We start from the raw sequence: 11,134 nt of genomic DNA on the forward strand, positions 1-11,134 counted from the left end.
ACGGTCTCTAAGTCATCAAGCTTCACTTTCTGAGAAAGAATACCTTTCATAAATTTTGCATAACTAGGCATCTGTTCAAGAGCTTCAGCGAAAGGTATATTGATATGAAGTTTCTTGAACACCTCCAGAAACTTCTCAAACTGCTTATCCAGCTTTTTCTTCTGCAGCCTCTTGGGAAAGGGCGGTGGAGGATAGATCTTTTTCTCCCCTGTATTACCCTCAGGTGGAGTGTGTTCAACAGTAGTCTTCCTTGGTTCCACTTCTGCGTCCTTTTGCACTTCTTCGTCAGCCACAGCTTCTTCATCCGAAACTTGAAATTATTCGAGATTTGCAACCTTCCCAGACCTCAAGGTGATTGCCTTAACCTGCTCCTTAACTTCCCTCTTGTGTGGGACTTCAGCGTCACTAGGAAGTATCCCAGGTTGATGATTCAGCAAGGCATTGGCAATTTGTCCAATTTGATTTTCCAAGTTCTTAATGGAAACCGCTTGGCTCTTGCACATGAGCCTCAACTCCTCCAATTCAGATTTTTCATTGGACTGTTGCAGCTGGAGTAGTTGTCTTGGTGCATACTGCGATTATTGAAAATCTGGGGGGTTGTATTGCTTTGATGGATACTGTTGATAAGGTTGTTGAACCGCATTCTGAGTGTTGCTCCAGCTAAAGTTAGGACGATTGCAGTTGTTAGGATGATAGGTGGCTGGCACAGGTTGCTACGACCTCTGAAAATTGCTCACGAATTGAGCTAATTCACTAGAAATAGCACACTGATCAGTCTCATGGGCACCAATAAAAAGCTCACAGACACTAGTGATTTGATTAACTCCATAATTAGCCAAAGAATCCACCTTCATCATCAACGCCTTAAGTTGAGCAGCTATAATAGTAGCTGCATCTAGCTCCAGAATTCCTGCTACCTTACCTTGAGGTAGTCTCTGAGAAGGATTCTGGTATTCATTAGCAGCCATCAGTTCAATCAATTCATAAGCTTCATCGTAGCTTTTAGCCCACAAGGCTCCTCCTGATGCTACATCAAGCATGGGTCTAGAAGTAGCACCCAATCCATTATAGAAGTAGTTAATGATCATCCAGTCAGGCATCCCATGATGAGGACACTTTTTAAGCATCTCCTTGTAGCGATCCCAAGCCTCACACAAAGATTCTCCAGTTTGTTGAGCAAATTGAGTAAGTGTGTTTCTGATTGCAGCAGTCTTTTCCATAGGAAAGAATTTAGTTAGGAACTTTTGAGCAAGATCTTCCCATTTGGTGATAGACCATGGTGGTCGAGAATATAACCAGCACTTAGCTTTATCCCGCAGAGAGAATGGGAAAAGCCTCAACTTAATAGCATCTTCAGAAACTCCGTTAAACTTGAAAATGTCACAGATCTCGATGAAATCTCGAATGTGCATATTGGGGTCTTCTATCGGATAACCCCCAAACTGAACTGAGTTCTGTATCATCTGAATCGTGCTTGATTTGATCTCAAAGGTATTAGTCTAGATGGCTGGTTGAACAATGCTAGACTGAATATCATTGATCTTTGGTTGAGAGTAGTCCATCAAAGCCTTTGGATTCGCTTCTGGTTCTCCCATTACAACAAGTGCTTCTTTTTCTTCCTCAACTACGATCTCATCTTCAACTTTCTCTCTAACTATTACAACTTCTTCCTCAGCTTGATCCAGAGTTCTCTTACGAGTCCGAGAACGCGTATGCATACATGCTCGCTAGAGTACCTGAAACAAGACAAGGGAATAATTAAGTAACAATGTCCGAGTCACTGAACTTTAATGAACACTGATGACAAACGCATAAACTAAAAATTAACACCGACTCCCCGGCAGCGGCGTCAAAAACTTGTTAGTCGCTAAACACGCGCTAAAATTCATACAAGTATACGGATCGCAAGTAATATAGAATAATTTCTAGTTCATTCCCACAGGGACTGGTTTAGGTTAATTTCAATCTATGTATCTATGCAATGATGTTATGGTTATTATCCATTGCTAAGACGAATAACAATTTGAGGTTGTTTATACTACTTTTAATTAAGAGATTATACTAAAGAATATTAATTAAGAAATTAAAGAGAGTTGTTTACTATATAACACAACATGGGATTCTAACTTCATTAAATACTTCATTCAATAGCCTTTTCATTCTTGACCTTAGCATGCAATGGTGATGATTCTAATCAGATAACACGAAACTGATAAATGCCAACTTTCATTGTACGAATATCATACTACCAGACATCCACAAAAGAGATAGAAGATGAATAGACACCAATTATATTGAGACCCTATATGTCTATACAATGTGACAACATAATGGTTTAATGCACAAGTTATCTATCGCGATTACATAGGGAAAGTAAGATGGTTAAAATTATCTACTAATCATGCATATCAAATACATGAACCTATGCTAGCATGGCAAGTTCTAAACCCTTAAATCCACTTTCACTTCATAAGAATTAACACATTACCTTATAAGTTCGCGACGCTCATAAGACGAATAAGCACAACCAATACTAGGATATCATACAATCACCACACACTAAGGCATCAAAATGAATCAACTAAAGAAATCCATAAATAATTCCGTTAGAACCCCACGATAACGATTAGCCCATGATCGGACTCATCATCAATGTGGGTTCTGATGAAAGCATGGTATAATAAACGTAAATAAATAATAAATCAAGTACAAAACAAGAGTGTAGGTTCACGAATAAGAAAACTAGCATCTAAAGTTACAACTTAAAACAAAAAATCACAAGTATGAACTAGATCCTCTTCGGCTTAGTTGAATTGTGGTCTCCGGTCTTCTTACACCTTCTCCTTAAGCTCTGGTACATCTTCTTATAAAAAACAAGCATAAGTTATGTTTATATAGCAGCCCATGCAAAGTAGAAGTCTTCTGGATCAAAATTCCATGAGAAACAGGATTTTCTTTTCTCGACCTGGCGCGGCCGCGCGCTTGACCAGCGCGGGCGCACTGCATCTCTGGATGTGCCTCTGGAAAAATTTCCAGCCTTCTTCCTTTCTTGCTGATTTGAGTTGTTCTTTCATGAGCTTTTATTCTGGACACCATCCTAACACAAATTTAGCACTAAAACCATGTTAATTCACCTGGTTACCTGGTAAATGCCTGAAATGCAAAAACACTACAAAAACATATTAAAAACACTAACAACTTGAGTGCAAAACATCAATCCAAAGCTTAATGGAGCATTATAAAGTGTCATAAATGCCACTCAACAGCAAGTGAGTAAGATACTACATCAAAATTGCTAATTTTGCCAGAAAACACTTTAATGAATGAATCACACAGAAAGCTCCATTCTTTTCCAAGACCCATTCTCCTAACATCACCTAACTTAGTGGAATCAAGAGCATAGCCCATGGAAACTAGCATATTACTCATATCAGTGTCCGTGTGTGGAGCAACTGTGTTATTTTCAGGAAATTTAAAGCATTTTTCAATAGCATCATAATTAACACAGTGTTCATTTCCTTTGAGAGTGAAGGTAATAGTATTGTCCTTAGAGTTGAACACTGATGTAGTCCAAATCTCCTCGATAACCTCACAGTAAATGGTTGGAGACTCAAGCATGGCATAACTCAATTTGCAATTTTGGATGAAGTCCATCATTTTGTGATAGTCTTTAGATGCCAGAATTTGCTTGTTAACCAGAGCTAATAAGTTGTTCTTCTCATAAACAAACCCAGTTGAGGACATGATCTTTACTACTGGTGCCATTGATGTAATTGAGATTAGTTACAAAAGAGAGTTTTTGCTTTTGGGAAGAAAAAGTTAGAGAAATTGCTTTGAGAAAGATAAAAGTGAAGAATATAGATGAAATAAGCTTTTATACTTTCTCATAAATAAACTGTCAAAAATTAAAAAGTAAAATAATGTAGCCAATCAAATTAGCCCAAAATAGCCGTTTAAAAATAAAGAAAACTGTCAAAATTCTAAGATTATCCGTTGAAATATACATACAGGCTGTAAGTAAATTCGACGGATAATGCTCAAAATCAACGGCTAAGATTGAGTGTAATTCGACGGATAATGGTAAAAGTACCCAAAGTAATAATTGTTACTTCGACGGATGATGTAATTCAATGGATATTCATTTTCAACGGATAATGAACATCCATCAAGTTACAAATTCTGACTTAGCCAAAATTTTATCTTAGACAGGAAATATCAACTTTTACTCTGGCTGCATTTCAATATGCTTAGACATCAAAAAAGATTAAGAGTAGTTAAGCATACCTAACTCACTTACCAACCTAATGAAGGTGGATTCATCAAGTGGATTGGTAAAGATGTCTGCAAGTTGCTTCTCACTTGGAACAAAATGAAGTTCCACAGTACCATTCATTACATGCTAACTAATAAAATGGTACTTTATGTCAATGTGCTTGGTCCTTGAATGTTGTACTGGATTTTCAGTGATTGCAATAGCACTTGTGTTATCACAGAAAATAGGAATCTTATTCACCTGTAGAGCATAGTCTAACAGTTGATTTTTCATCCATAAAATATGTGCACAACAACTACCAACAACAATATACTCAACTTCAGTTGTAAAAGTATAAACTGAATTTTGCTTTTTACTAAACCAGGATACTAGCTTGTTTCCTAGAAATTGACAGGTTCCTGTTGTACTTTTTCTATCAATTTTACAACCTGTATAGTCTACATCTGAATAACCCGTTAGATCAAAACCAGAATCTCTAGGATACCAAATGCCAAGTAATGGTGTTCCTTTGAGATATCTGAAAATTCTCTTAATAGCTATTAAATGAGATTCTCTAGGATCAGCCTGAAATCTAGCACAAAGACAAGTAGCAAACATTATATCTGGCCTACTGGCTGTTAAATACAAAAGTGAACCAACCATGCCTCTACAGCTTAAAATATCCACAGACTTTTCAGTAGTGTTTACTTCAAGTTTAGTTACAGTGACCATGGGAGTTTTTGCAGATGTGCAATCCATTAGGTCAAACTTCTTAAAAAGATCATAATATATTTGGTTTGACTAATGAATATTCCATCACTAACTTGCTTAACTTGTAAACCAAGAAAGTAAGTTAGTTCTCACATCATGCTCATTTCATATTTACTTTGCATCAATTTGGCGAACTTTTTGCAAAGTTTTTCATCTATAGAGCCAAATATTATATCATCTACATAAATTTGAAAAAGTATACTAGAGCCATTAACATTTCTAAAGAATAAAGTTTTGTCAACAATACCTCTTGTGAAGTGATTTTCTAAGAGAAACTTTGACAATGTATCATACCAGGTTCTAGGTGCTTGCTTCAGTCCATAAAGTGCTTTCAAAAGATAGTAGACATATTCTGGAAAATATGGATCTTCAAAACCAGGAGGCTGATTGACACAGACTTCCTCCTCCAAATCTCCATTCAGAAAGGCACTTTTGACATCCATTTGATAGACCTTGAAATTGGCATGGGCTGCATAGGCTAAGAAAAATTTGATGGCTTCAAGTCTTGCAACAAGAGCAAAAATTTCATCAAAATCAATTCCTTCTTGTTGATAATAGCCCTTGGCAACCAATCTAGCTTTATCCTGACTACTATGCTATTTTCATCCATCTTGTTTCTGAATACCCATTTGATGTCAATAGAATTCTTTCCTTTAGGCTTAGGTACCAGCTTCCAAACTTTATTCCTTTCAAATTGATTTAGCTCCTCCTGCATAGCTAAAACCCAATCAGGATCCAACAGAGCTTCCTCTACCTTTTTAGGTTCTTCCTGAGATAGAAACCTGCTATATAGACATTCCTATTGAGTTGCTTTTCTTATTTGCACTCTTGAAGATACATCACCAATGATCAGTTCAAAAGGGTGATCTCTAGTCCATTTTCTCTGTTGAGGTAGATTAGCTCTAGATGAAGAGGCCTCATTGATTTATTGATGTGTGACAGAGTTTTGATTATCAGAAACTCCCCCTGTGTTTATGGATCTTTGACTTGAAGTTAGGGTTCTTTCTGATTGTGATCTAGCTTGACTTTCAACTCCTATTGATGGATCAATGGATGTTGTTCTTTGCCTTTTGATGGATGATGCAGATTCTCTTTCAACGGATGATGCACTTGGTCTTTCGACAAATGTTGAATTGTGTGCTTCATTAGTTGTAGATTTTTCTGCATTGTCCTTAAATATTGGTTCTTGATCACTTTCATCATCACTATCATCACAAATCATCTCAACATTATCAAATTTGAGGCTTTCATGGAAATCTCCATCTTGCAGTTCTTCAATCTTTTTATCATCAAACACAACATGCACAATTTGTTATGAGATTGTAGACTATATATGCTTTTCCAACTGCATATCCAACAAAAAATTCCTTCATCTGCTTTGGCATCAAACTTCCCATGCTGATCAGTTTGATTCCTTAAGATATAGCATTTACAGCCAAAGACATGAAGAATGTTTATTATTGGTTTCCTATTCTTGAACAATTGGTAGGGTGTCATGCATTTTTCTTGATTAACCAAAGAAATATTTTGAGTATAGCATGCAGTATTTACAGCCTCTGCCCAAAAATATGTTGGTAACTTTGATGCTTCCAGCATTGTTCTTGCAGATTTAATAAGAGATATGTTCTTTCTTTCCACCACTCCATTTTGTTGTGAAGTTCTTGCTGCTGAAAACTCATGCATGATCCCATTCTCTTCACAAAATGACCTCATCACAGAATTCTTGAACTCAGTTCCATTGTCAATCCTGATTCTTCTTACTTTGAAGTCAGGATGATTGTTGACTTGCCTTATGTGATTGATGATTATTTCACTAGCTTCATCTTTGGATTTTAGAAAATATGTCCAAGAGAACTTTGAGAAATCATCCCCAATTACCAGGCAATATCTTTTCCTTGAGATAGACAATACATTGACTGGTCCAAATAAATCCATGTGCAATAGTTACAAAGGTTCTTCAATTGTTAAATCAAGCTTCTTTCTGAATGATGCCTTGATCTGCTTTCCTTTCTGGCAGGCATCACACAGTCCATCCTTTGAGAATTTCACTTGAGGAATACCTCTCACCAAATCTTTCCTGACCAGCTCATTCATAGTCTTAAAGTTAAGGTGGGACAGCTTCTTGTGCCATAGCCAACTTTCATCTTGACTTGCCTTGATAAATAGACAAGTGACAGATTCTGCATTTGATGAGTTGAAATCAGCTAAGTACACATTTCCTTTTCTCACTCCAGTGAGAACCACTTTGTTGCTTCTTTTGTTGGTCACAACACAGGCTTCAGAATTGAAAATTACTGTGAACAACTTTGTATAGATCCTGTAGTAGCATATGAGTCATGTTGAATATTATTAGATATGCAGAATAGGCTGATTGATTGTAAATATAAGATGTCTTGTAATTCTGCATAAGTGAAATGAAGTCAAGTGTCAAATAGCTACCCGACGGATGATCAACAAAGCTACCCGACGGATGATCAACAAGGCAACCCAACGGATGACAAGCATGTACCCAACGGATGATCAATTCAAATATCTGTTGACAGTGACAAGACAGTCACATACATTGGGTGTTTACAAAAGGAATGTGGGAGCCTGTTTAACAGGAAATGAAGAACTAAGAAGTATTACCATTTCCATGCAAGCTAAGAAGATTTTCAAAGATGCTGGAATAGAGTAGTGAAGCAGCATGGAGTCTGACTTGATAGTTTTATTTTATTATCCTGTCTTATTACCATGTAAACTTGGTGATATATAAACCAAGTGTAGCTAGTGAAACAAAAAACTAAACAAACACTTTTAGAAGAGAAATATAAAAGGCTGTAACTGTTAAGAATTTCTCTGTAGTTTGTTTGTTCACTTGTAAAGTAGCTGTGAGACAACTTGTTCTTCACAGAGTTCTTAAATTAATATATATATATATATATATATATATATATATATATATATATATATATGGTGGATACTTTCAAATCCGCCAGAAAGTTTTAAAAAGCTTGTGTTTTTATTACTTTGTATTTTTGATTCACTTAACTTGTTATTCGGCACCTTAAATCAAAACACACATATATATACATAGTTTGAATTAGAACATTTTAAAGTTCAGGAAAAAATTTACTAGAATTACATTCAACCCACCCCATTCTGTAATTCTTGCTGCATTGTTAGGGACTAACATTTTGATATGATTTGATGGCATAATCGTGTAGATCTTTTCTTCCTGGTCAATTTGGTATATTATATGTCAAAAATCGAGTTCAATAACATGTAGAAAAGTTGATTTGATTCTTGAGTTTGAATGTTCTTCGTGTTCTTGAATAAACTCACCGGAAAATTAATATTTTAGGCCGGATTTTTGATTCGTTAAATCTGGAACTGTGTAATCTATCTCAACTGATAGATCATGTTATGAGGATTCTACTGGTGGGGGTTATTTTAACAGAGGAGCCCCGTAACGCCTTGATCGGAGTTTGGTCGGCGACAGTGGCGTGAAGTTCGGCCGGATTTTCCGGCGAATTTAGCTTCTTAGTGAACGTTTTAACAATGGTTTTGGACTCAGGACAAACAGACGAGGCGATCTGCACCTTTTGGTGCAGATCTGGGCAGTTGGGGGTTGCCGCCGGCGAGCTTGATGGCGGCAACCATGGCTGCCGGTGGCAAAGATGGAAGGTGGTCGTGAAACTTCAGTTTCATCACCCACCTTTCACATAAATTACAATTCGGTCCCTCCTGTTTAAAAACATTTCAAAAATAATATTCTGTTATTTTAAAAATCAGAAAATTATTTATCTATTTAATTTAAATTAAGAAAAATTATTTTAATTATTTATTTATTCAAAAACAAATCGAAATTATTTTATTAATTAATTTTAATTAGTTTTTAATTATTTTAATTAATCGATTAATTTATTATTAATTGATTAATTAATTTAATTAATTATTAATTAATTTTAATTGATTTAATGATTAGATTTAATTATTTAAAATTGGTTTAAAAATTCTGAAAAATAGTTTCGAACTTTTAAATATTATTTTAAATTATTTCAAAGCTCGATAATTATTATAAAATTACTTTAAATCCAAATTCGGGTGCTCGAACCCTATTATTTAATTATAAAATGATTCGGAGTCCAATTTTAATTTCGAAAAATGTTCAAAAATTCATAATAAATATCTAGAAAATCATTTTGGCCTCGAATCTTCTTTGAAAAATTATTTTGATTGAATATCTTATGTGCTATGTGAAAGGAATATGTCCTAATTTACAATTAGGAATTTTCTAATTTGTATAGAACTACGCATAGTAAATGGTAAGTGATAGGGATAAATAAATTATGATTGTATAATTAAATACTGCATTAATTGTACAAACTGTGGGCTGCTAGGCCCAATAAAAAGATATATGATACTCAGACCAGAAAGGTTAAGCCTGATGGACCAGATCAGGCCTGATGGAATAAAAAAGGCCCAAAAGCCTTGATTATTAATTAATTTCGTAATTAATTAATAAGGGACAAATCAGATGTTGAAAAGAGTCCCGATAAGTATATAAATCCTTGGAGATTAGCCTCAAGGGGACCTAAAAGGATAAGGAATCAATTTCCTACTACCTAGGACTCCAAAGTCCATTCTAATTATGAGACTTGCCCACCAAGTCTCCTATACCAAGTCCAATTCAAGGACTCCCAACATCTATATAAGGGGCCTCACCCCACAGATCAGAACTACGTTTTTTGGCTTGATTCTCTAATTCACAGAGATACGTAGGCATCTCGTAAAGGCAGATTGAGTCACGAAACACGAGAGCAGCCATTAAAGGCCTTGAGCTCCCGAACCTTAATATTAAATACAGCAAGTAATAACCTTAGTTTTTTATCCACAACATTTGGCGCCGTCTGTGGGAAACACAACAACAACCATGGCGAGAACACGGAGAACAATTGGAGCTCTAGAGGAAGGAACACCATTAGAGACAACCCAGGTGATTTCATCAACCGTGGAGGTTCCTCCCCATTCAACTTATGCATCTACTCAGGAGGAAGCCCAGACAGGGGCAACTCAACCCCAGCTACAAGGGACAACTCCCCCGATTCAAGGTACGAATCCTCAAGTTCAACAAATACATATAACTGTGAATTCTCGACCCGTCGGGTATGAATATTCAACTATTGTTACTACTAACCCCCTTTATGGGATGCCCCTTCACCCTGAGGTTGGAGGAAGCGGATATGCTGGGCGAAGCGAAGCACGAGGGCGATCGCCCCCCTATATACGAGGTTTGGATCCTATCCCTGAGGATCGGGAATTTTATGGTCCATACACTGAGAGAGACTCCGAATCTTCGGATGATGAAGTGGCCCCGAGAAGGAGGCGTCCTGGAAAAGAGCCAATGGCCGATGGAAGGCAACGCCCCCAAAGCACCCCAGGGGCGAATCCCCAAGAAGTGCAGGAAAAGATCAGGGCTCATGAGGCTGAAATCCAAAGGCTGAGGCGTGATTTGGAGGCTCACCAAGCCACCAGACCCCACATGCCTCCTAGGGGGAGAAATCCTCCTCCTATCATAGACCTGGATGGTCCGGTAAGAAGAAGGGCTGCTGTCCCAAGAACTGATCCAAGCAATCTCCTTCCCCTTGGAGATCCTGATGATCCAACTCCACCCTTCACAGAAGAGATAATGAATGCCCATATCTCAAGGAAATTCAAGATGCCCACTATCAAAGCCTATGATGGCATGGAAGACCCCGCTAATCATGTTAGGACATTCTCTAATGCACTGCTGCTGCAACCCGTGAATGATGCTATAAAATGTCGGGCCTTCCCTCAAACCCTGTCGGGTATGGCTCAAAGATGGTACAGTCGCCTACCCCCAAATTCTATTGGATCATTCAGAGAATTAAGTCAGGCTTTTATTAAGCAATTCATCAGTGGAAGAGTCCATGAGAAAAGTTCAGCATCTCTTATGAGTCTTGTGCAGGGAGCTAAGGAATCCTTAAGAGATTACCTGAATCGTTTTACAAAGGAGGCTTTAAAAGTCCCAGACCTTGATGATAAGGTAGCCATGATAGCACTGCAACAAGGAACTAGGGATGAGTTTTTCAAGATGTCTTTGGCCAA

At 37.1% G+C, this 11,134-nt stretch overlaps 1 non-coding gene across 1 annotated transcript; it reads left to right on the plus strand.

The window, feature by feature from the left end:
- Nucleotides 1–1,098: 1,098 nt before the first annotated feature.
- LOC141676190 (small nucleolar RNA R71) lies at nt 1,099–1,205 on the plus strand. Its single transcript, XR_012556794.1, has one exon. It is a non-coding gene; the product is annotated as a small nucleolar RNA R71 (small nucleolar RNA).
- Nucleotides 1,206–11,134: the final 9,929 nt, after the last annotated feature.

Source organism: Apium graveolens, chromosome 7 (assembly GCF_009905375.1).
Source record: "Apium graveolens cultivar Ventura chromosome 7, ASM990537v1, whole genome shotgun sequence".
Lineage (NCBI taxonomy): Eukaryota > Viridiplantae > Streptophyta > Magnoliopsida > Apiales > Apiaceae > Apium > Apium graveolens.